Source organism: Colobus angolensis, unplaced genomic scaffold (genome assembly GCF_000951035.1).
Source record: "Colobus angolensis palliatus isolate OR3802 unplaced genomic scaffold, Cang.pa_1.0 Scaffold370, whole genome shotgun sequence".
Taxonomy (NCBI): Eukaryota; Metazoa; Chordata; class Mammalia; order Primates; family Cercopithecidae; genus Colobus; species Colobus angolensis.
The window spans coordinates 2,008,793-2,034,203 of NW_012117044.1; positions in this window are offsets into that span (position 1 = coordinate 2,008,793).

Genomic DNA, 25,411 nt, shown 5'->3' on the forward strand with positions numbered 1-25,411 from the left:
TATATAAAAAAAAGTTATATGGTAAATTCTTTTCCTAAAATAAATTAGCTGGTTGTTTAAAGAAAGGGATATTTGCAACAATTCAGAAGTTTGAGCCGAGATCGTGCCATTGCACTCCAGCCTGGGTAAAAAGAGCAAAACTCTGTCTCAAAAAAAAAAAAAAAAAAAAAAAAAGGAAGGGTAAGACTGGATGGTTCATTCCACATAACATTTCCGGAAGCTGTGTGTGGAGCATCTCAGAACGTGGAGGTCCTGGGCCCCTCAGAATATCTGTCTCCCCAACCTGCCCTACTCTGCTTCTCCAGGTCGGCCTCCCCACCCTGAGTCATGCAGACTCCTCCCCCTCACCCGTGCCGACCTGCTCCAGAGTGACACGGGCAGGCAGCAAGGCCCTATCACACCAGGTGCATGGGGACTGCTGTCTTATCAGCACCAGTTAGCCTGACCCTTGTCTGCAGCTGGCAGTGGGTGGCCCAGGCTGCTCTGATAGGTGGGTGCCTGTGTTATAACACAGATCAGTGTGGAATGCCAGTGTGTCTGCCAGGTGTCACAGGATCCTCCCCACCCTGGTTCACCCCCACCTGCCCTGCCTGACGGTCCCTTCTGCCTGGGAGGGGCCAGCCCCAGCTTGCTGCGGCCTCTCCCTCGCCGTGCCCTGGCATCTGCGCAGCCACCCGGACTGCTGTGTGAAGCGTGTTCCCACTCTCCTTGTCCTGCTCTGCTTTCCTTATGCTCCTGTGATAGCTGCATTCGTCTGTGTGTTTGCATTCTTATTTGCATGTTGGCATTAACCCTGAGATAAAGCTCCTGAAGGCAGCGACGTGGTTGCCTGCCTCTAGTGCTGGGGAGGTGCAGGCCGTATAGCTGTCTCCTGGTTACACGAAGAAGGAGATGGTGATGCACCCAGATGCGGCTCTGCCTGGGACTCCGGTGGCTGTGCGGCGTTCCACTGTGGGGCTGTGCTGTAATAATTCATCCACTCCTACTTGAGGACATCTAGCTTTTCTATTTGATGCTATAGACAAAGCTGTACTGCACATCCCTGCATTCACGTGTGACGATAGAAAAACATCAGCAATTCCAGGATCTGGACATACTGGTCAAAGAGTGTGTACCAAATGACTCCCCCAAAAGTATGTCTAACAATTTATGATTTTTTAAAGAGACAGAGTCTGTGTCACCTAGGCTGGAGCACAGTGGTGCAATCACAGCTCACTGTAGCCTCGAACTCCTGGACTCAAGATCTTGTCACCTGAGCCTCCCAGAGTGCTGGGACCAAAAGCCTGAGCCACTATGCCTGGCCCAATTTATGACTTTTAATAATATTTGAAAATATATGTAAAATAATGAACCTAGCTCCACCCCTTACAGGACCCCTGAGACCTCGAGGCCAGGCTCTGTGGTGTGTCTCTCCTCTCAGACTTGGGGCCAAGTCTGGGGAGGGTGTGATTTCCAGGCCGCTGGACTGAGATAACCAGTACGGCCCCAGCTTCAGGGGCTCGCACCCAGGCTTCCTCACTCCTGCAGAAGCCAGCCTTCAGGGGGTCCCAGGATCAGGGTGTAACACAGGAAAATGCCAGCGGAGTCTCTGGGGGAGGATGGCCATTTCTCCTGCACTGTGAGGGGCTTTCTGAAGTTCACAAGTGTTTACTCAGCACCTGCTGTGAGCTGTGCTGATGCTGTGACAGGGCAGGTGGTAGGGATGAAGCCTGTGATGACAGGGAACGCCCTGCCCTCAAGAGCCTGCGTTCTCCTTGAGGGAGACAGACAAAGAGCTGGGCTCTGCAGCCGCCTACATGGAGAGTGAGGAGCTCGCAGTGGGGAGGAGAGCTTCACAGCCACTGCTGGGGCCGCACTCTTGAGCTGTCCTTCCCCAGAGGCTGCCTGGGCCAGGACTTGCTTCTAATGGACAGAAAAGGCAGAAGGGATGGCTGCCACCTCCAAGGTCCCCGTCTGACAGAGGCCTGTGGGTTGTCTTACTGGTGCTTGCTCCCTTTCTTGCCTTGCTTGCTTCGATATCCTCAGCAGCACTCTGAGGGACCATGTGCCAGGGACTTGGGCAGCCTCTGCTACAGTTTGAGAGGAGCCCATTCCTGCCCACAGCCTTGTAAGGGAGCCTGAGGTGGACCCGGCCCTGAGATGACCCGATCCAGCCGAGCCTGAGCGCAGCCTATGGGAGACACTGGGCTGGGGGTGGGGGAAATGGCACTGAGCCATGCCCGGGCTCCTGACCCGCAGAAGCCGAGATCGCAATGTTCTCTGAAGCCCCTAAGGTTTGGGCTGATTTGTTCCTCAGCACTGGCTAACCAACACCAAGGTGGGTGCAGTTTAAGATGGGGTAGCAGGGCAGGAGTTATTTGAGAAATAAGTTGTAGAAGAAGAGAGGGAATCATTGGACCTGGGGGCAGAGTTGGATTTGGGGACATGTGTTTGAGGGTGCTCAGGAGACCAGGGTGCTGGAGTAGAGTGAGGGGGTGAGAGGAGGTGGGGACCAAGGCAGAGAGGAGAAGGGGCCGTGCTGGCATCTGGGCTTCAGCTCACCTTAGGGAAAGGGCACCTTTGAGACCTCCAGCAGCTGCCATGTTCCCAGGTCCAGGTGGCCATTGAGTGGTTTGGGTGGGGAGTGGGGTGGCAGTAGAGATGACCAGAGGTGTGAGGTTTGTTTCCAAGGTAGACCACAGATTGGGCGGTGGGGGTGTGAGGGAAGACGGCTGTTTTTGTACCTGAGAAGGTGATGGTGAGCAGGTTTTGGGGAGACCTGGAGGCTAGGGTTCACGGGTGCAGTCTGGAAGGCCTGTCCAACCTTGAGGTGGAGGGTGCAGGGGTGGGGTCTGGTGGCACACGGAGTCTGTAGAATGTGAATACAGATGAGCACTGGGTCCCCCATGGGAAGATGGGGAGGAGGTGTGGGGGATGGAGAAGGAGGGAGGGGCCTGGCAGAGGGGGCCTGGAACTCGGCGAGGACAGTATTTCAAGAGGAGGACTGCCACTGAGTCACCACTGTTGCCAAGCTCTGCCTCAGTTTAGCAAGGTGTGGTTAGTGTTCAGGTGTCACAAAGTCTCCGTGGAGGGCTTAAGCGGAGCAACCCCAAGTGGGGCCACATCTCTGGAGCAGTTATACCATCAAGAGGAGCAAACAAACAAGCAAAGCAAGTCAAACAGAGGACTGTCTTAAAGGCAGGGAGGTAACAGTATTTTTGGATACAGACGGGGAGGATCTGGTTAGAGAGGAAACCCGCACGAGGCAGGAGCAAGGGACGGCGGCTGGGACAGTCCCCAGGGAGGCAGAGGGAAATGACCAGGCCAGTGCTGGTTGGAAAATCAGAGCGTCTGATCTTCAGGAAGTTCTAGAGGATGCAGGTGCCCCTGAAGTCTGCAAGGGTCCCCTGCACACCCCGCTGTGACCTGGGGGCAGCCTACAGGAGCCAGAGCTGAGCTGGGAGACTGCACTTGGAATTTCCTGACCTGGATGAGGTTCAGCTCCTAATCTCATATTGCATCTATTGCATTGTTTCATGCGGTCTGTGAGAAGCTGGAAGAGTGTGGGCTGAGAGGGTTTGCAGAGGGGAGGAGAGGCCAACCCAGGACACTCTTCACCAAGTCTGAGGTCTGGGTTGGGACCAACAGTTTTGGTCACTGCCAGGGGTGCAGCCAGGTGGCAAGAGCCCTGGGCTACAAGACCAGGCTCAGATCAAGGCAAGGGGCAGCTTTTCTGAGCCTCAGTTTCCTCATCTGGAAAGTGGAGCAGGTGAGAGCCCAGCGTCATAGGCTGCACGAGGCCACCACGGGCAGTGACTTCATCCAGATGACGAGCAAGATGGGTGTGCACAGAGGGGCAACCAGGACTCACAACCACAGGTTGTACACAGAGATGGCAACCAGGACCCACAGCCACTGGGTGTGCACAGAGTGGGGCAACCAGGACTCATGGCCATCAGGTGTGCACGGAGTGGGGATCCAGGACCCACAGTCACTGGGCGTGCACAGAGGGACAATGAGGATCCACATCAGGGGGTGTGCACAGAGAGGGCAACCAGGACCCACAGCTACCGGGTGTGCACAGAGGAGGTGACAGGACCCACACCCACTGGGCATGCACAGTGGGGGCAACCAGGACCCACAGCCACCAGTTGTGCACAGAGGGGGTAGCCAGGAAGCATCCTACCCACCCTCTTGATTTCACCAGGAGGAACTGGGGCCCAGAGAAGGCAGTAAGTGGCCGTGGGCACCAGGCCCACTCTCTTCTCCACCGACCATTTCAGGCCAGGCTGTTTCTGGGAAGCAGCAAGGGGTTTTCAACCAGGACTTGGTATAGAGCCAGGAGTCTGGGTTTCAGCCAGGAGTTGGTATTTGTTAAAAGAGATGAAAAAGGTGAAGCTGTTATCAAGGGAAAGTATCTGGGGTCTGAGTTCACAGCAGGGTCTCAGGAACTAGATACCATCAGCCAGGCCTGCACTGCGGATGTGAAGGGAAGCTGGGAGCTGTGTCTGTCACACATGGGAGCTCCCAAGCCCCCACCCCACTGCACTGCTCAGTGCTCCTGAGAGCCTGGAAGATGGAAACAGGTTGAACAATCCAGGAGGCACTAACCAGAGATGCCCTTGCTGCCAAAGGCTGGGGCTAGCAGACTGGCAGCCTCCAGCTTCCTCTAACCTGGAGCTAACCTGGAGCTGGCAGTGGTGGCCTTTCAGCAGGGAGGTGGCTGGGGTTGGAAGCCCTGCATCCTGGTCTGCACAGGCTCTCAGGTTTGCTAAGTCCTGGAGCTCCCAGCTGCCCCCACAGATGAATTTCCCCTGCTGCTGCTTCATAATAGGTGGGACTCCGTTTAGTTGAACCCCTAGAGTAGGAGGGGGGTAGAGACACTGGGATGGTCCCTCTGCTGAGAAAACATTTGATGAATGCCACCAACCACTCCTCACTCAAACACATGTCACTTAAACATGGGCCATACAGATCTTCTTAATGGGATAAAGAAAATAGTGGCAGGCTCCATGAGGTTGTTTCCAACCGCCTTTCCCTTGAGATCTGCGCTATTGAAGCTAAAAGTCTAAATATATTCCCAGCCTCTCTTGAACTAAGTGTAGTCAAATGACACAGTTCTGGTAAATGAGACCTAAGCTGCAGTCAGCTAGGATATTTTGAGAAGGCTTGTTTTCTTGTCAAAAGATCCAAATGCAGCTCTTTTCTTTCCATTTCCTTTCTTCCTACATTGAAGATAGATGTGATGCCAGGCACTGGGGCAGCCATATTGTAACCCTGAGGCAGAATGCATGAAAGACAGACAAAGCCCTGATGGGGTTGAACTGCAGAACCCAGGCTAGCAGCTGCCTACTGGCAGGCCTCTTGTAAATGGAGGCAAAACAAAACATTATTTGTTTAGGCTGCTATGTTTGGAATTCTTGCAGTTGAAAGCATTCCTAGCGAGTATACACCACTATGGCAAAGCATCAGGAATATCACACCTAAGAGTAAAACCCTGGCCTCATTCCTGTTACATTCTGAAATAAGAGAAGGGTGTGCCCACCGTGACTTCTAGGAATAATATCACAAACAACCATTTTGGAGCGTTACTACATGCTAGCTACTGTCCTAGGCATTTGGCATATTTACTCATTTGATCTTTCCAACAACTCTAAGGGGACATTTTACAGATGTTGAAACTGAGGCACAGAGAGGTTGGGGCGGGGGGAATTTGCCATGTTCTAAGTTCCAAGTCAGTGAGCAGTGAACCAGGGTGTGAATTCAGAAAGTCTGGCTCCAGAATCCATCCTTCTGACCACGTACGGATCCATCTATAAGATCAGGAGATGAGGAAGAACAGTACAGCCCAGGTCAGTGACCTCTGGTCCTGTGCCTAGTGCCACTACATCCCCTCCTGCTGTGGACCACTCAGGGGAAGCCAGTAGGGGGTAGGATCAGAGCTGAAGAGCTGACACCTGGGATGTCCCCAAGAGCCTGCAGGGCCACTTCACAGAGAGCCAAGATGGGCCAGGGCCCCACCTCTGCTCCAGGGCAGGTATAATAAATACTGCCAAAATTTTCTCTTCCTTGTCTTCTTCCTCTGCTTCCAAGGCCGATTGATCCCACTTCTGGTGAGTACCTTTCTCTTTATTTTTGAAACTACTTCAGTGTATTTCAACAGTGCTGGCCAGTTTTGTAGGCTGAAGAGCTGGCTGGAGAGCCGGCTGTCATTTTTGACCTATTATCTTCTAACACTTTTTAAAAAAATTACAGGCAGAGGAACTATATGGCTGCTATAAAATCTTCAAGTAGTTCAGAAGTTTATAAATAAAAACTATAATTTTCTGCTTGTATTACCAGCCTCCATACCTCTGCTCACTACCCTCTCTGAGCGATAACATTACTTGGGCGCTTGGACTTCATTCTTCCAGAGTATTTCCTATATGAACACACTAATGTATGTAAGATATGTGCACATGTGCACACACACACACATTTTATTTTAAATGTATTTAAAAACCAGATTACATGTGCCACTCTATAAGTTACTTCTTCTTTAGTAATTCTTAAACTTGAACAAATCAGGCTCATTATTTTCAGTGTACACTGAGTGGCCTTTAGAAGGGGAGTTCAGTGGCTTTTTTAGCTGACCTTGATGGACACTCTAGTTGCTTCCATGGATTACTGTTAGGCACTTGTGTGCTACTCTTTGTCAAACAGATTCCTGCAAATGGTGTGTCTGTGTGCAGATGCGCACGTGGCCACATTTGACAGGGATGGCCAAATGCCCCTTAAGCTGTTGCACCAGCTCTCTCCCCGAAGTGAGAATGAGAGTGCTCCGTCCCCAGGCCCTCAGGAATTCTGGAGCAACAATGAGCACACCCAGCACTCACATCTTGGTTTGTAAATTCTGTCTCCACTAAAAGGAACCAGGGCTCCCTGGAGAAAGGTTTCCAGGGCTGGAGCAGAAAAAAAATGAGGTTAGAACATCTCACTGAAAGTAAGGAAAGACTCAGAGAACAAGAAAGGCATATTACAGGGCACAGGAACCAAGCTCCCATTGGCCCAGCTGAGACATTCTGAGCATCAGAATGAATGCTAGGAATGAATTATGGCCCCTGAATAAAATAAAACTCCATGAGCGCATCATCCAATAATAATATGAAATAAAAAGATAAGGAAAAGATTGTCTTTATAGTATAATAGAGCATCAGCTAGTAAAAGTAGGTGGAATTTAGAAAAATAATCATTTGGCAACAATTAGAATAAATGATTCAGACAACAACCATCAGCAGATGCTAAATTTGAGGGTGAAAGTTTGTGCAAGAATACAGAATCACACAGACTCCAAGTATTTGCCCATAAAAGTCCTGGTTTATTACAAAAGGAAAAATAGTAACCTCGTAATTGAGAAGCCCAGTGAATATTGACTTCACCAAATAGTGAAAGTTGATATCATCATCAGTGATGGAATAAACTTCCACATTCATCCTGGTGTGGTGTGTCAAGGAGGGCATGGAAGTAGGTCTGCAGCATTCCTCCCAAAAATGCATGACCCAAATCTAATCCTGAGGAGACAGTGGACAAACCCAAATGGAGGCATAGTCTACAACGTAAGTGGAAAGCTCCCTTCCAAAATGCAAACGTTAGAGAGAGGAAGGTGGAGGATGTCCCAGGTTAAAAGAGACCACCGGGACAGGATGATCGGATGCAAAGCGTGATCCTGGATGGAAAAAAATTATTGTCAAAGACAGCATTGGATCAGCTGACAAAACTGGAATATAACTTTGGGTTAGATACTAGTATTGTATCAATGTACAAGGTACAATAGTATTGTATCAATGCTAACTTTCCTGTTCAGTACTTGACAGATGTATCATGGCTAAGTAGGAACATGTCCTTGTTTGCAGAAGATAAAGGTTTAATATTTGGGAGCAAGGAGGCATGGTGAATGGATGTAACTTATTGCCAAATGGTTCAAAAGAGAAAATTGCATATGCATGTGGAGAGAGTGGGAGAGGGACAGGGAAAGAAAAGAGAACACGGAAAGAAAAATGTGAACAGTGGTGAATCTGGGGAGATGAGGTATAGGAGTTCTTTGCACTATTCTTTAACTTTTCTCTAAGTTTGGAATTGTTTCAAACATGAGGTTAAAGGAGAAAAATAATTTTGCCAATGTGTTAGGAGCAAAAAGGCATCTCACAGGTACTCGAATTTGCATTGGTCTCATCACTAGTGATGTTGAGCTTATTTTCATTTATTCGTGGCTTCCAGTTATTTTTTAAATGATCTGTAATCTTTGCTCATTTTTCTATTAGATCATTTTTGTTTTTACTAAATGAAATGCTTTTTGAATTTGTATTAAATTTCTTTTCTATTTTGTGTGTCTTGTAGTGACTTTTCACTGCAAGTGAATATTGACGTCACCAAATAGTGAAAGCTGATATCATCAGTGATGGAATACACTTCCATATTCATCCTGGTGTGGTGCTTCAAGGAGGGCACGGAAGTAGGTCTGCAGCATTCCTGCCAAAAATACGTGACCTGAATCTAATCCCGAGGAGACAGTGGACAAACCCAAATAATAATAATTTGCCTGTTGAATCGCTTTTATGATGACTGCTTTAAGATCTTTGTCAGGTAATTCTAGCATCTCTTTCATCTAGATGTCAGCATTTATTTATTGTTTCATTTAGTTTGAGATTCCCTGGGTTTCGGTATGACTAGAAATTCTCTTTAGAAACCTAGATATTCTCATATGTTGTTACGAGACCCTGGGTCTTTTTTTTTTTTTTTTCTTTTGAGACAGAGTCTCACTCTGTTGCCCAGGCTGAAGTGCGGTGATGTGATCTCAGCTCACTGCAACCTCTGCCTCCTGGGTTCAAGCGATTCTTCTGTCTCAGCCTCCTGAGTAGCTGGGACTACAGGTGCGCACCACCGTGCCCGGCTAATTTTTGTATTTTTGGTAGAGATGGGATTTCACCATATTGGCCAGGCTGGTCTCAAACTCCTGACCTTGTGGTCCATTCTCCTTGGCCTCCTAAATTGCTGGGATTACAGGTGTGAGCCACCACGCCCAGCTTCTGGGTCTTATTTAAGCCTCTGTTTCAGCTGGTACTTTCTGTCAGCCTCTGTCAGGGAAACGGAGGCAGCACCTTCTCACTGCCAGGTAGAAGTAGAAGCTCGGGTTTCTCACTCAGCCTCTGCTGACACCTGAGGTGCAGGTGGGGACTCCTCATTACAGCTGGGTGGGAATGGGAGTTCTGGCTTTCTGTGTGGTCTTCTCCGACACTGCTGCTGGTGGGGAAATCAGTATCAGCTAGTGAGGATCAAAGCCCCAACTCCCTACTTGGTCTTCTCAGCAGGGATGTTGCTGTCAGTGGGCGGGGGAAATGGCAGGGTCACTCAGCTCCCAGGGTTTCCAATTGAGCAGGACAAAACTGCCTCCTGCTGCGGTGGAGAGGGCATCTAGGGGCAGGGTGCATGTTGGGGACAGATCAGGACACCTCGAGGTGCCTTTCAGAGGGTTGCAGCAATTGGCGTGCTGGCGTTGGCTCCCAGTGGGTGCAAGCCATGAAGCATGAGATCACCAAGGACGGAGGGTCAGGCTTCTGGATGTGCCCAGTCAGGGTGACAGACAGGCTGGAGCTGCTGGCCAGACAGGCGAGACACTCTAGGGCCAGCTGGGTGGTCCTTCACGTTGCTAAACGTCCACATGTTTCCCTACCATGTCATTAGCTGTGTCTGGTCTGAGGCCTCACTTGAGGCTGAGAGCAGGTCATGAGCAAAGGAATCCATTTTGAAAGCTCCGGGTGAGCCTGAGAAGCGTCCCATGGGGAGAACCAGACAGGTTGTGTGGCCTGGGGAGTCACTCAGCCCCTCTGTGTTCGAGGACTCAGTTCTGTGCATGGGGCTGGCATGAGGCACAGAGCATTCACCCAGTCTGTGTGGATGAGCTGTGCCACAGGGACAGCTCTGCCCCTGTCACCTCTGCACCCCATTGTCATTCTGCACATCTGCAGTGACCCTCCTAAAGGAGCAGACTTATCCTCCCCACAGCCCCAGGGCCTCGCTCAGAAGGGCCATGTGGAGGCCACGGTAAGAATGTTCATTTCTGTAGGGTTACTCAGCAAGCATTTGTGACTTGGTCTCAGAGCACCCACCATGTCCTGAGTACTGCTCTGCTTGCAGGGCATGGAGCAGCCAACAAGAGATGAGGTCACAGTGAAATCAGTGGATGACCATGACTGTGGAAGTAATAGGCAGAGGCAGTGGCAGGCCCAGTGCTGAGCTGCAGGCAACACCCCCCACCCACTGTGTCCCCCCGGCTGAGACCCTCCAGCCAGGAGAGAAGGAGCCTCCCATGGCTGTGGTGGAGACCTTGTACCTTGCCCCTCCTTCACCAAACATGCCCACCATCCCTTACTCTAATCATCACTGCCAAGCCCCCGGCCCTACCAGCTGCCCAGTATCATCCTGTGCCCAGCATCTGCCAAGGAAACAATCTCAGTGTGTGCCACATGAAGAGGTCCCAGGATGGGCTGCCCTGGAGCCACTTACAAACACATCTTTAAAGGCCACTGCAAGTGGAGGAACATGGCCACACCTGATCTACAGTAAGATGCCAATCTGGTAAAAGAAAAATGAAAATGGGAGACCAGCATTTGGGAGGCTGAGGCAGGAGGGTCAATTTGAGGTCAGGAGTTGGAGACCAGTCTGGGCCACATAGTGAGACCTTGTCTGTCCAAAAATATTTAAAAGTTAGTTGGGAGTGGTGGCACACACCTTTAGTACCACCTACTCAGGAGGCTGAGGCGGGAGGATCGCTTAATGAGTTCGAGGCTGCAGTGAGCCATGACTGCACCACTGCCTGCTGCCTGGGCAACAGCATGAGGCCCTGTCTCTAAAAAAAAAAATAATTAAAAAAAAGGAAAAGAAAAAGGAAAACAATAGAAAGTCCACTGATTTGTGAGCCCATGAGCAGTTTTCTGGGTGGTGGGTGGCTGTCCAGATTGTTTTTATGGTCACGGCTCTTTGGGGCCTTGGGTCCCTGGGAAACCGAAGTCAACCCTGCAGCTTCTTCTCATAGCTTCAGGTCACCTGCCCCACGCACCATGGGCCACTTTCATTGTTTTGTGAAATTTGCCCATCTTTTCCAAACTCTACACAATGTATGAGTTGCTTTTATAATTTCAAGCCCGATTCTTTTATTAAAATGCAGAGAAAAGTTTACAGTTCACCTTTAAAAATGATGGAAGCTGCTGGTGGTTGGGTGGTGTGTGTCACCATTCTGCCCACCCATGCCGCAGGGCCCCTCTGGCCAGAGCCTGAGCCGCTGGGTGTTTGCTGGGCACATGGTGAGGGGGTTCTGATGATTATCACGGGTCTCTCAGTTTGGGCCTGTAATCTTCCTGGACTTGGGGTCTTCCCTTGTTCCAGCCCCGTCCTATTTTTCTTCTTCCAAAATGACCAGAAGAAATACAACTTCCCACTTAAGTGAAAAAAAAAATTCATCTAAGTAGCCTTTTAATAAAAATAAAGGCTCCCTCTGATCAAAAAATCAATTAGTTGGTGGAGAATTTTATTAGTCAATCATGTAACTAATTAAAAATATTGATTGATGGGGGCGTCTGTGGCTGAGAGCTGTGCTACTACAGCAGGGATGGCAGTGGCTGGCATGGGAGCTGAGGGAGAACGTATGGAGTGGGGGCTTTAAATCAGTTCCCAGCGTATCTCTTCCAAGGTCAAGCAGGGCACATTAGACAAGGGACTCAGCCCATCCTGGAGTCCCTTGTGAAAAACAGATTCCTCCTGTGAAAAACGCCAGTCCTGACTGCATGGGGTTCCCGGGCGCATCTGAATGAGGCCGTTTAAACAGTGCGTATCTCAGCACTTGGCTCTTGGGAGGCAGGGTGCTGTGTCCCGAGGGCCCAGGTATTCTGGATTCCAAGCCTAGCCTTGTCTGGGGCCTCTGGCTGGGAGGGACTGAATGGTCACCAGGCCCTGTCTCCTGAAACAGGCCTTTCTGAGTGGGCCCCACCCCCTGGCTAGAGTCTGACAGACATGGGGGCACTGCGATCATGTGATCATGTTGTCACTCAGCCTGCGCACCAATGATCCATCATGCTGCTGCTTAACAAACCACCTCGCAGCACAGTGGCTTCACTGACAATATTAATTCTGCTCCTCAAACTGCACATTGGGCCCGGTGCAGTGGGGACAGTGTGTCTCTGCTCCACTTGTGTCAGCTGGGTTGGCTGGAGGCATCTGAGGGCTCCTGGTGCCCGAGTCTGGCAGCAGAGGCTGCTGCTGGGCCCTCAGGTGGGACGCCTATATGTGGCCTTTCCAGGGCCGTGGGCTTCCTCACAGCATGGGACCGGACTCCAAGGGGAACCTCCCTAGAGAGGAAATCAGGCAGAAATGAGTCGCCCTATCTGCCCCAGTCTCTGATTTCACTCTGCGTGGACTCTGCAGGCCCCAGCCACCAGCTCTGCCTGCACCTGGGTCCAGAGAAGGGGAAACAGGTGTGCTCCTGGAGAGTAGCAAGGTTCTGAGAATGCGTGGGATTGGAGATACTCTTGTGGCCATGTTGAGAAAATACCATCTGCCACCCAGAGGCCCAAGGATGGCATCCTCTGCTAGTGGGAGGGTCTGCCTGGGTGCCTGGTCAGAGGGACTGGGGAGGGACCGAGTGCCCAGTGCTGAGCCGTGCCCAGGCACCTCATCCTGTTCTCTCCTTCTGACACCACATTGGCTAGAAACCACTTCTCTGCTCACAGGAGAGGAAATGGAGCGGGGATTCCAGCACAGCATACAGGACTCCAGAGCCCATGCCCTTCTTCCGAGGCGGTGCCCAGAGGCCCTGCCTTGGTGCAGAGCTGACTGCTGGCTTCCATCTCTGCTCCTTGTGGACCTGCTCAGCCTTGGCCATCCCACCTGCTGTGGGCTCACCTTTTCCACCCATGGCTACAGGTGCAGGTGGCTGCATGGAGGTCCCAAGGGCTGGGAACACCCTCACTGCCACCCTGCAGGCATCTGCTGGCCTTCTGAGGAGTGTCAACCTACCTGGCACAGCCCGAGCCCAGCACCTGGAAGCCCAGCCTCGCTCTCCTGTACTGGCCCAGGCAGGGTCAGCAATTCTTGCACGTGCGGCCTCTGCCCGGACACACCATTCACAGAGGCTGAACCCACATGGAGATCCACACCCTGAAAACCTTTCTTGGCTGGGGAGGCAGTCTGGGCCCTGCCCACAGTGCCCTGAACATGGCTGAAGCTGGGTCTGCCCTACCAAGGAAGAGCAGGGATGCCATGGCCTGCTGCTCAGGCAGTAGGATCATGGGAACACTTGACCCCCACATGCAGGCCCTGGATTCTGCCGGGAGCTGGGACACATATCTCACCCCTACTCCAACCCTGCCACTGCTGGGCCTGGGCCACGTTTTTGTCAGGCAGGGGATTGCAAGTTTCACCCCATTATTGGACTTCTCACCTCCCCCTGGCCGACCTGGGCGTCCCCAAGCAGGTGCCTCCCCTAACATGGAGCTTATGCACAAGGAGGAGGATGGGGATCCAGAAGTGGCTCCTGTAGCAGGAGGGGAAGGAGGGTGTCCTGAGAAGCATGTGCTGTCGGCCTCCCACTCCCACCTCTGCGTGCATCTCTGAGGCAGGCCCTTTCTGAGGGTCCTCAGGAGGGAGCCCTCATCTGAAGGCTCCGGGCACCTCAGGGACGCTGGACAGCCACCCTGCACCTAGTTCAGGGTCTGCCCCTTCCTCCCAGGGGGCCTCGCAGGCCCTGCCTCTTTGTGCTCAGTCACCACAACCCCCAGTGCTCACCCCACCAGGAAGGGCTCCTGTTGCCTTTCTGGCACACAATTTCCTAAAGCCACTCCGAAAAGCGGGCCCTGGAGGCTCTCCTATGCAGGCTGCTCATCCTCTGAAAACCTTGGCTATTTGTTTAGACTAGCTGACATTTCCATGGTCTTTTATTAAAGGAAATATCCTGGGGAGAAGGCAGGATGTTTGCACAGAGCTTATGCCCTCTGCCTTGGGGCCCGCAGCACCCAGGGCGGGTGGGTGAGGAGCTGGCACTCAGCAGGAGCCGTCCGGACAGGGTTGCAGCTACTCCCCTCCCTCTGTTCTGCAGAGCCCTAGGCAGCAGCCCCCGCAGGTGCAGGGACCCTCCTGGTCTCTGCTTGACCCTGTGCAGGGCTCTGAGGGGCTGCACAGATTGGGAGTGAGACAACACCCACCCCTTCCTCTGCGGGACCGCAGTTCTTGTGGCTGGGCCCCAGATGCCCGTGCTGGCCCGGGGGCCCCCGGCTGTGCCTCACTGCTCTGCTTCCAGCTTTGCCATGCTGTGCCCCTTCCTCTCCTTTGTGTCTATGTCAGTTTCCGCCAGGCGCCCTGGCAGCAAGCAGGCTGAGCGGCTGGGGTGACATTTTGCACTAACAATCAATGTTGTTCACTGGGATACGCCTCCATGGCCAGGCCCAGCTGAGACTGTGCTGCTCCCTCAGCCCTCATAGGGCACTTCTGAGGAGGGGTTGCCTGTCCTCACCTCCCTGGCCTCACAGGGCACTTCTGGGGAGGGGTGACTGTGTCAGGGAGTTGCCTCCCACCAGCCTTTGTGCAGCTGCTGGCCAGCTGGCATGAGGATTATGGTCTGCTGGGATGTGCACCCTGCAGGTTTTCACTGCCCCCCTATCCGGGAGCCCTGCAGGTATCTCTGTCTCGCCACTGGGCCTGGAGTGTAGGCCGGGTAGGAGGTCCTGAAATGAGGCCTAGTAAGCAGGGGGAGCATGTTTCAGAGGTGTCTGCGATCTTGGGGCTTTTGCAGAGGAGGAAGGAAGGGCCACTTAGTCCTGCTGTCCAGGGAATTCCCAGCAGGGAGAGCCAGGGATTGTGGCTGATCTGGCCTTAATGACATCCCTCCCTGGCGCCCTGAGACAGAAGGCTGTACTGGGCAGTATCTTTACATTTGGCTGTAAACATTCTCCCTCCACTTAAGCTCCCAGGTAGACGGGGAAGCCCCCACAGGGTGGCATTTCCATCTTAATTGGCATGAGGCTCCTTGCTGAGATTGCTGACAATCACCATCACACTCAGCAGGAAAGGCCACATGTTTGTGGATTAGGAGGGGCAACTGCACAGGCCATGCTGCCTCCTTCTCAAGGTGAAAGTGTGAGAGCCAGGGATTGTGGTTGATCTGGCCTTGATGACATCCCTCCAGGGGCTGCAGCCAGTGGTACCTGCTGTGGCCCCTGAAGACACCCAGACCAGCCAGTCAGGGCACCCGTCCAGTGTGAAGCAGGCTGTGGGGAGGGCAGGAGGGAAGAACTGGGGGCCAGGTCCCTGACAGCTGGCTGACTCATGGCATGACAGCCCCCTCAGCGTGGCCCCAGTCCAAAGAGGGGCCTCCAAGCCTCGGCTCTGAGCACCAGCAGGAGGCACCCTATGCCTACTCCAAACTTCCCTGAAGCCCAGAGGGAGGGGTGGCTGGGCCTGACCTCAAAGGTGCGTGCCCAGAGCCCACTGGGAGATGGGTGAGGGTCCCCTACCCTGGCTGCAGCCCCTCCTAAGTGGGGAGCAGAGACATGAATGAGGGGGTGTAGGCCATCTGTGTGACTTGGAGTGAACATGGGAGGTCTGCTTCAAATGGCCTCTTGGCCTTTGAGTATTGCATAGATGGAAGAAAAAAATGTAACTGTCCTCTCCTCCCAGGACAGGGAGCCATACCTGCAGATTGGTCCCATTTCTAAAGGTAACCCCTACTTTCCTGCCTGCACTTACTCTGGCTCTGCCCTGAGGAATGGCCCCATGGCCTGGCCCAAGGTTGAAGGACCCTGGGCTTCCCAGGCCCCCCAGAACTGTGGTCTTGGATAGTCACACAGAGCCAGAAAGCTGTGAAGACCCCCATCTCTCCCTCACAGGGAAGGACCTGCCATGGGGAGGCAGCCCCCAGAGAGGAGGAGCTCATTCCTGGCCAGTCTCCAACCTGCCCATGGCACCAAGGCTGGTATGGGGGCAGTCTCCTGGGGTGCTCCAGGGAGGGTGCAGGACCGGGAAGTGAGGAGGCAGAACTCCCTCTGTAACCTTTGAGGATCTTGGGTGATCTCCAGGCTGGCTGGGCGCCTGGCTCAAGAGCCTTCATGTGGGGATTCCTGCTGGGACAGCCAGAAGGTCTCCTCAGGTCCTCAGGCTGCGTGGACACAGCAGCTGGCTTCAGGGGAAGCCAGTGCTACACCCACAGGGTCCCTCTGGTGCCAGCAAAGCCTGACATTGCCCCTGCCAGCTTTGAGCTTCAAGAAGCTGCCCAGCTCTTGGGCTCTGATGGCTGAGACATTGAGAGGGGCTTCAGCACCGGGAGGTGGGCTGAGTTGGGTGGGGGTGACCCAGGATGCAGCAGTCAGTCTGTTCCTCCCTCAACACGCTCTTCCAGGACTGCTGTCTGCCTGGGAAAGTCCAGGGGCTGCCTCCCCACCGGCCTTTGCGTTCCCGCCTTAGTGGAGCATGCAGCGGAGGAGGGAGGAGCAAGTGGTCACTAAAACAGGGACTGGGGAAAGGAAGAAGGGACTTCAGGCCAGCTCTCAGGTGAAGGATGCCCCTGGTTGGACTCAGCCCCTGACAGGGAGCCGGCCCAGGGCCGGCCTCTGATGCCCTGGAACTGCCCTGCTCCAGCCCTAACCCATGATGTGGCTCTAGGCCACCAACTGGCCCACTCCAGGGTTTTCAACGTGTGCTCCATGAGCCCACGGGGTCACCAGGGAGTGCTTCAGGGGTTATAGAGGGATGGGTTATAGTGAATGGCAGTTAGAGGCAAATTCTGGCCTCTCATTTTACTTCGGGAGATAGAAAACCACAGGATCCTTCTCCACTGAACTTTCTGAGATTCTTTGATTCTGATTCTACCCCAGAACCTCTCTTGCCTTCCATGTCTACTTACAGCTTCCTGCACTAACCCAGCCTCCTCCTCACTCGTGCCTGGACTTCATCCCCCACCACCACTACCTCCACCCTCTCTGTCTTCTCCCTCTTCCCCCTCCTGAGCAGAGCAGGTCCTCTCAGCTCCCCAGCATGGCAGGTCCTGTCAGCGCCCTCTCACAGCATGGCAGGTCCTGTTAACCCCCACTGACAGCATAGCAGGTCCTGTCAACCGCTCCCAACAGCATGGCAGGTCCTGTCAGCACCCCCCCACCCACAGCATGGCAGGTCGTGTCAGCACCCCCCCACCCAACAGCATGGTAGGTCCTGTCAGCTGCATCCCCCAACAGCATGGCAGGTCCTGTCAGCGTCCCCCCAACAACAGCATGGCAGGACCTGTCAGCCCCTCCCCCACAGCATGGCAGGTCCTGTCAGCACCCCGCCCCCAAAGCACAGCAGGTCCTGTGTCCTTGGGACCCCTCACAACTCCATCTTTACCATCACCTGCTCCTTGGAGCCACCACCATCCTGTGCCCTCCCCAACACTAGCCAGCATGAACTTTCCAAAAGGACTTGTGTGCATGTCACTGTCATGCACACCTTTTGGTAGCTTCCTGCTGTGAGTGGGATACCCGCACAGGATATCCCATGTTCTTTCTGAAGGCCCAGCCCTTTGAGACCTGTCCCTTCCTTCTCCTGCTATGTTTCCTCCTGGGCCACACTGCCCCCCTCTCTGGCTGGAGCTTGCAGCCAGGGGCCTTTGCTATTGTTTTCTCGGCCCCATGCTCTTTCTTCCTCCAATCTGACTTGCCCTCTCCCCTCAGCCTCAGCTCACATGTCTCTTTGGAGTGCCCTGCCTGAGCCCTCCAACCAACCCTCTGTAGGAATTTCAGAGTCCCCAGCAGAATTCTGGTCCCATGGGCCATGGGCTCACTGGGTGTATCACCTAAGAGAGAGGCACCCGTGTGTCCCAGGCCCTGAGTGAGGATGGAGCCTCAGGCACGTGGGTCTCATGTCCCAGAATGTGCCCCTTGTGGGCAGAGACGGTATTCCTGTTGTCACAGACACTGTCCTTGTGCCTCTGCGCCAGATGTTGTGTGCCGCCTTTCTATGCAGGGTCTCACTTACCCTCCCTGAGGGTGACAGGACTGTTGTAAGGACAACATGCCCCAGGCCAGGACACCCAAGAGGAGAAGCAGAGGAGGCTGCTTGGGCCTGAGGCCTCTCTCAGAACCCTGTAACCACTCTTGGCCTAGCAAGGAGGCCCTTCCCTGGCTGAGCTACACGGGAAGCCTGGCTGCGCTCCAGCTGCGGGGACACCTGAGGCAGCTGGGCCTGGCCCGGAGCTCCACCACATGTGTTCTGTCTCGGCGCTCCACTGGGGACCACGATGATATGAGACTCACACCGCAGTTTCCTGTGAAGTAATTAGCTCCCCGGAGCCAGGGGAATGGCTGGCCTGCTGGCGGTGGGGGGGCTCCTGCAGGTGTGTGTGTGTGCGCGTATACATGTGTGTGTGTATGTGTGCGTGGGCCTGTGTGTGGCTCTGTGGCAGCTCCTCTGGGACCTAGGGGTCTGTGCAGAGAGAGGAGGCAGGCTTTGCTCTGCCTTTGTAAAAAGACAGCATCAGGGGCTACCTAAGCACTTTGGAAACTCAGATGTCCAACTCCATGACCCTACCCTGTGGCTCGATCTCAGCAGTCTCAGTACATTCATTGATAAAACAGGGACAGGAATCATTTCACGTTCTCAGGCTGCCTCTGAAAATTAGAATGCACAGTGAATGCTCAGGGCAGCCCCACCCAGAGAGAGTGGGAGTGAGGCATACGTACTACAGGGCACTAGATGGGTGGCAGGGGACCCTGGAGTCCAGCTGCTGGACACCAGCTTGGGTAGGGAGCCTAGAGGAGTTCAGGGAGAAGCCAGCAAGAACAGTGGTGAGAAAGCTTTCCTCCTGGGTGGAGAGTTCCCTGCAGCCAAGTGCACAATACCCCCAGCCCTGGAGGTGCACTCAGCCAGGGACCTTGGGCAAGCTGCTAACCTCCCCTAGCTGACCTACTCCTTCTCACCTCCCTCAGTTCCTGTGATATGACTTGGGCCTGAGAAGCCTATCCTGTGGCAGGAGTTAGAGGGACTGTGGCTCCCATGACTGAGTCTGAGCTCTCTTCAGGCCTGAGCGAGCGACTGGGTGTGGGGCTCTCTGAGGGACCTGCCTTTTCACCCTGGAGCTTTTCTGGCCCTGAGTGACAGAGAGCACAACCTCCAGGGATGCTGTAGGTTCTTTGGAAGCTGGAGAGGAGCAGGGGCTTCAGAGCCTTGCCCATGGCTGCAGAGAGTGCGCACCAGCCTCCGTGGGACCTGCCCTCTATATCCCACTGCATCCAGGGCAGAGGGGCATTGTGGGGCCATGGAGGGCTGGCCAGGGGCATAGCTGGGATCATACATGGTCCTCTTGTGCCTGCAGACAGCCTGCAATTCACTTGCTGCCTTCTCCAGGAGGCTGTGCTGTGCAACACCAAGGGGACTCAGGACCTGAAGCCTCTCTAGGTGCCCCTAGACTGGGCTTGGGCCTTTGGGAAGCATCGGTGGCCAGAAAGGCTCTCCCACCTTGGGGAGTGCAGGTCCTTGGGTGGGAGTGGTCCCTGGCCTCCTCAGAGTGTGGATGCTTGGATGAGGACCCAGCCTCCTTCCACCCTCACAGCCTCCTGGTCACAGCTGTCTCATGGGAGCAGCTTCAGCCCTGCCTGCCCCGGGGGCCACTGAAGTCCCAGTGGCACTGCTGTATCAAAGGACTGAAGCGATAAAGCCTTAAACACAATAAACACGGTGAGCTTGGGAGGTTATTTGGACCTCCACGTCCTGTCAGCCTGTTCTGCGGCTCGGGCTGGGCTCGGTGTCACCGAGTAAGGAGAAGGCAGAACAATTTGCTCCCTGGTGAGCAGCGGCTCCACAGTCCATGCCCATGGACACTCCCAGGCCTTTGGCTGTGGACTGCTGCCTCGGTTTCCCTTTCTGTGAAATGAGGCGCTGGTGGTAGATATGCTGGTGTCTGTTCCGTGTACTTTTCTATAGTTTTAAAACTTCAAGCATTAAAAACAAACAAACAAACAAACAAAAACTCACAAGGGAAAACCAAGGGAATTAGCTGGGGGGAAAAATATTTAACAAAAAAGATGAGTGGAGTTGGAGAGCGTGGCAGTCTTTTCTGTATTAGGACAGTGTGGGCCCCTGGACTTGCTGTGGGCCCCTGTGAGGCCCAAGGTTGGGGTTCACATTCACAAACCCACGCTGTCCCTTAGAGGACAGCCCAGTGGGGAGTCCTGAATTCTAGCCTCGGTCTTTTCCCGGAGCTGAGTTGCTCTGGCCCCTCAGGCCCTTGCCTCGGGTTTCCCTCTGGCCTCTGGGAACCCCACCCTGGTCTCCAGCTCACCCTGGTCCAGAAAACTGGGGACCTTGCAGCTCTGGGCCCAGCCAGAGGTCAGCCTGGTCCACTCCCACCCATGCCCCACTCCAGCACCCAGGCCAGCTCTGAGTTCTATGCCACCCTCCACACCCCATGTCTGGGTTGGATGAGAAGACAGGTTTACATCAGAGGTATAAAATAACAGCACACAGATATCACATGCTTAGAATTCACCTGGCCATTCTCCGTCATCTTCTATTTACTGTTCCCACCACCCTCTGTGAGAGCGGACTGCAGGAGACCTGCAGAGGGGCCGGGGACAGTCACAGCTCCCACCTGGCTCCCCTTCCCACTGCTGTGAGAGTGCAGCAGGAGCACAGACCAGGCAGGGCGTGAAGCCTAGACCCCAGCTCATCCCACTCCAAAAAGTAATTTGCGTCCAGACCCCAGGCAACTGCAGCCTCCATGAAGCCCCCCTCTCAAGGCCATACCTTCTAGGGGGCCACACCTCCAGTTTCCATGGGTACCTGGAGACAGGTACCAGGAGGTGCATGACTTCAGGCTATCAGCACATATATGCAGAGCTAGGAGTAGGTCAGTGAGGGGCGGTAAAAGTTGGAGGTGTCTTTGAGGGACCCCTGCTCCTGGCCAAGGGCCCAGTGGTCCTCCATGAGCACTCAATCACCTGAGCACTTTGGCTCTTGGCCCCAGCCAGGCTCACGCAGGCATGAGTGACATCAGGCAGGAGCACAGGGCTGGGGGTAGGGGGCTCAGGAGCCATTCCAGCGACTCAGGCCAGGGGTCCATAGGAGACAGCCCTCCTGGTAGGAGCCCATGTGTGCCAGGGACCTCTGCTCACCCTGGACCAGCCTCCAGGCCCTTTTCTCCAGCTATCCCAGAGCAGGCTGCAAATGCTGGTGGATGTTCTAGAAGGATGCTCATCCTAAACAACTCTGTCCTCAGCTTCCAGACAGCGACCAACAGCCATGGTCTCCCTGGTCCCTACAGCTCAGCTTGCTGCCTCGAGTGAGAGCTTCTCCTGCAACCTCACGCCTCTGCTTTCCTTCCAGATCACGCTGCTCCACCTCTGGCCTCAACCCCAGGGACATCAGTGGCCCACACAAGGGCCTCTCTTCTTGCTCTTGCACAACTCTCCTTTTCTCTTGCATGACTTTTATGTCTTGAAACTCTTTCCTGTGCAAATGTTCCATGTCCCACATTCTTTTTCTTAAGTACTGATTCTGCACATTACTGCTTGCAGCTTAGTATTGAACTCTGATGTAGCCTTCCTGACATATCCCATGTGTTGACTGGACCTCCTTGCCTCTAGAGAGCTGATAAGCTGGATCCAGATCCCAACCCAGAGCCCTCTATAGTTCCTGTGAGTTCCTTGCTTTCTTATACATCTCTCTGTCCCCAATCCATGTCTCAGTCCCACTCTCATCTGTCCTGGATATAAAGTTCAAATCCTTCACTTAAAACAATGACTGTATTATATAATTTGTATAATAAAATGTACCCATTTTAAGTGGACAGTTTGATGCATTTTGACAAATGTCTATACCTGTGTAACCACTGCCATCAAGATCTGGAATATTTCCAGCACCCGAGAAAGTTGCTTTGTACCCATTTGCAGTCAAGCCTCCCGCCCCATCCCTAGGCAACCACTGATTTGCTTCCTGTTACTGTAGTTTTGACTCTTCTAGAATGTCAAATAATTGGCTGGCTTCGTTTGCCCAACATGATGTTTCTGAGCTTCGTCCTTCTTGTGTGTGTTAGCACCTTGGTTCTTTCTATTGCTAAGCAGTATTCTGTTGGGTGGGCATATCACAGTTTGTTTCCCCATTCTCCTGTTGTGATACTTTCGGATTCATTTCAGTTTTTTTGCTATTATGACTAGAACTACTATGAATATTCACGTACAAGTCTGTTTGATCATAAATTTTCAATTTTCTTGTGTAAATACTTAGAAGTGAAATTGTTGGATTATAGGGGTGCATATATTCAGCTTTAGTAGATCCTGTCAACTGGGTTTCCATTATCGTTGTACCAACTTATACTTCCACTGGCACTATCTCAGAGTCCCACCTGCTCCATGTCCCCGTTAACGGCATTGTCAACGTTTTTAGTTTTAGCTGTTGTATGGCTAAATGACTAACAGTGGCTAGTAGTGGCATCTCCTTATGGTTTTAGTTTCCATTTCCTCCAATAACTCATTATTTTGAGCTTCATTTTGCTGGTTTTGTTCCAGGTTTAATTTCAGCCTTTTGTCTCTTCTTTCTCTCCATGTAACCTCAGGGGTTGCATCCTTTCCAAAGTGTGAACCTCAACTGTGTGACCTCCCTTCTTGGGTGCAGATCCCCAGTGGTACATCTCTGCTCCTTGCTCATTCTACTCCTCACCTAAGAAGGAGCTGTGCCTGCCCTAAGCCCCCGGTATTCAGCAGAGAAAAGTCTTCTTTTTGTTTCACTGTAGTCGTTTCATCTTTTCCTTAGCTCAGCTGGTTTCCTCTTTGGAGTAAGTCATCTAATTCATTTTTATCTTTTACTTCAAAAGCTGTTTAAAAAATTGTGGTAAATACACATAATATAAAATTTCATTGTGACTATTTGTAAGTGTGCAGTTCACATTAAGTACTTTATTTACATTGTTGCACAACCATCACCATCATTCAGCTCTGAACTTTTTCATCTTCCTGATGAAAGGAAGATGATACTCTATACTCTATACTGATACTCTACACTCATTAAACAACAACTCCTCATTCTCCCCTCTGCCAGTCCCTAGCAACCACCATTCTATTTTTTCTCTGTGAATTTGTCTGCTGTAGGCACCTCATGTAAGTGGAATTGTGCAATATTTGTCTTTTTGTGTCTTGCTTATTTCACTTAGCATAATGTCTTCAAGGTTTATCTATGTAGTGGCATGTATCATAATTTACTTCTTTTTTAAGGCTGAATAATATTCCATCATACAGATATACCACATTTCATGTATCAATTCATCTATTAGTGAATCCTTGGGTTTCTTTCACCTTTTGATTATTGGGAATAACACTGACATGAGTATAGGTGTACAAAAACCTGATCAAGTCCTTGTTTTTAATTCTTTTGAGTATATACCCAGAAGTGGAATTGCAGGATCATATGGTAATTCTTGGAGAAGGTGGGGGGAATTGCTGTACTGTTTTCCACAGCAGCTGTACCATTTTGCATCCCAACTAACAGTTCATATGGGTTTTAATTTCTCCAAATTCTTGACAACATTTGTTATTTTCATTTTTGCTTTTTAAATAGTAGCCAACCTAATGGGTATGAGATAGTATCTCACTATGGTTTTTGATTTGCATTCCCCTAATGATTAGTGTTGGGCATAGTAACCACAAATAAAATATCTATAGAATACATACAGAAGGAAATAGGAAGGTATTCAAAAGATGTCAATACAAAAACTCAACTAAGCACAAAGGAAGACAGGAAGGGAGGAAATGAAGGACAAAAAAGCTATAAGACATACAGAAAGCAAACTACAAAACAGCAATAGTAAGTCCTTTTTTATTATTAATTACATGAATTAAATGTAAATGGATTAACTTCCCCCATTAAAAGACCTAGAGTGGCAGAATGGATTAAAAGAAAAACTATGATCCAACCGGGTGTGGTGGCTCACACCTGTAATCCCAGCACTTTGGGAGGCCGAGGCGGGCAGATCATGAGATCAGGAGATTGAGACCATCCTGGCTAACACAGTGAAACTCCGTCTGTACTAAAAATACAAAAAATTAGCTGGGTGTGGTAGCGGGTGCCTGTAGTCCCAGCTACTCAGGAGGCTGAGGCAGGAGAATGGTGTGAAACTGAGAGGTGGAGCTTGCAGTAAGCTGAGATCGCACCACTGCACTCCAGCCTGGGTGATAGAGTGAGACTCCATCTCAAAAAGCAACAACAACAACAACAACAACAACAACAAAAACTATGATCCAACTGTATGCTGTCTACAATACACTAGATTTAAGGGCACAGGACATGCATAGGTTGACAGTAAAAGAATGGGGAAAAATGTCATGCAAATATTAACTAAAAGGAGCAAGGGTGGTTATATTAATGTCAGATAAGATACACTTTAAGCTTATAACTGTTACAAGAGACAAAGATGGACATTACATAATGATAAAGAGTCAATTCAACAAAAAGGTATAACAATTATAAATATGTATGTGCCATACATCAGGGCTGCCTTCTCATTTTTTTGTATGTATTCCATAGATATTTTCTTTACTATTACTATGTGAATTACATAAAACTCCTAAAGTTATTACAATCTACTTTAAACTGATAACAAATTAACTTCAATTGAATACAAAAACTCTACAACCTAATGGCTCTTCCCATTTGGTGTTATTGATGTATGTTACAAATTACATCTTTATATATGTTCCCATTAACATAGATTCATAATTATTTTATGTGCCTTTGTCTTACAAACTCTATAAAATAATAAAATGTGGCATTACAAACCAAAATTATAATAATACTTGTTTTTATATTTGTCTATGTATTTACCTTTATTGCATAACTTTGTATTTTTGTATGGCTTTGAGTTACTATTTAGCATCCTTTAATTTCAACTTAAATAATTTCTTTTAATATCTTTTGTAGGATAAGTCTAGTGGTAACAAGCTCCCTCAGCTTTTGTTTATCTGAGAATATCTTAATTTCTCCCTCATTTTAAAAGGACAGTTGTGCTAGGTATAGAATGCTCAGTTGACAGCTTTTTCTTTCTTTCAGCACTTTAAAAACATCACTGCATTGCTTTCTGGTCCTCAGGGCTTCTACTAGGAAGTTCATTGCTAATCTTACTGTGGCTCCCTTGTATTTGGTGAGTCACTTTTCTCTCGATGCTTTCAAGACTCTTCCTTTGGTATTGTCTTTCAAAGATTTGATTATAGTGTGTGATTATAGTGGCTTGATTATAGTGTGTCTTTCTGTGGGCTTGTTTGGGCTTATCCTAATGAACTTCTTGTTGTATTTATATCCATTTCTTTGGATATAAAAGTTTGGCAAGTTTTTGACTGTTACTTTTTCAAATAAACTCTTTTACCCTTTTTCCTCTCTCCTCATTCTGAGACTC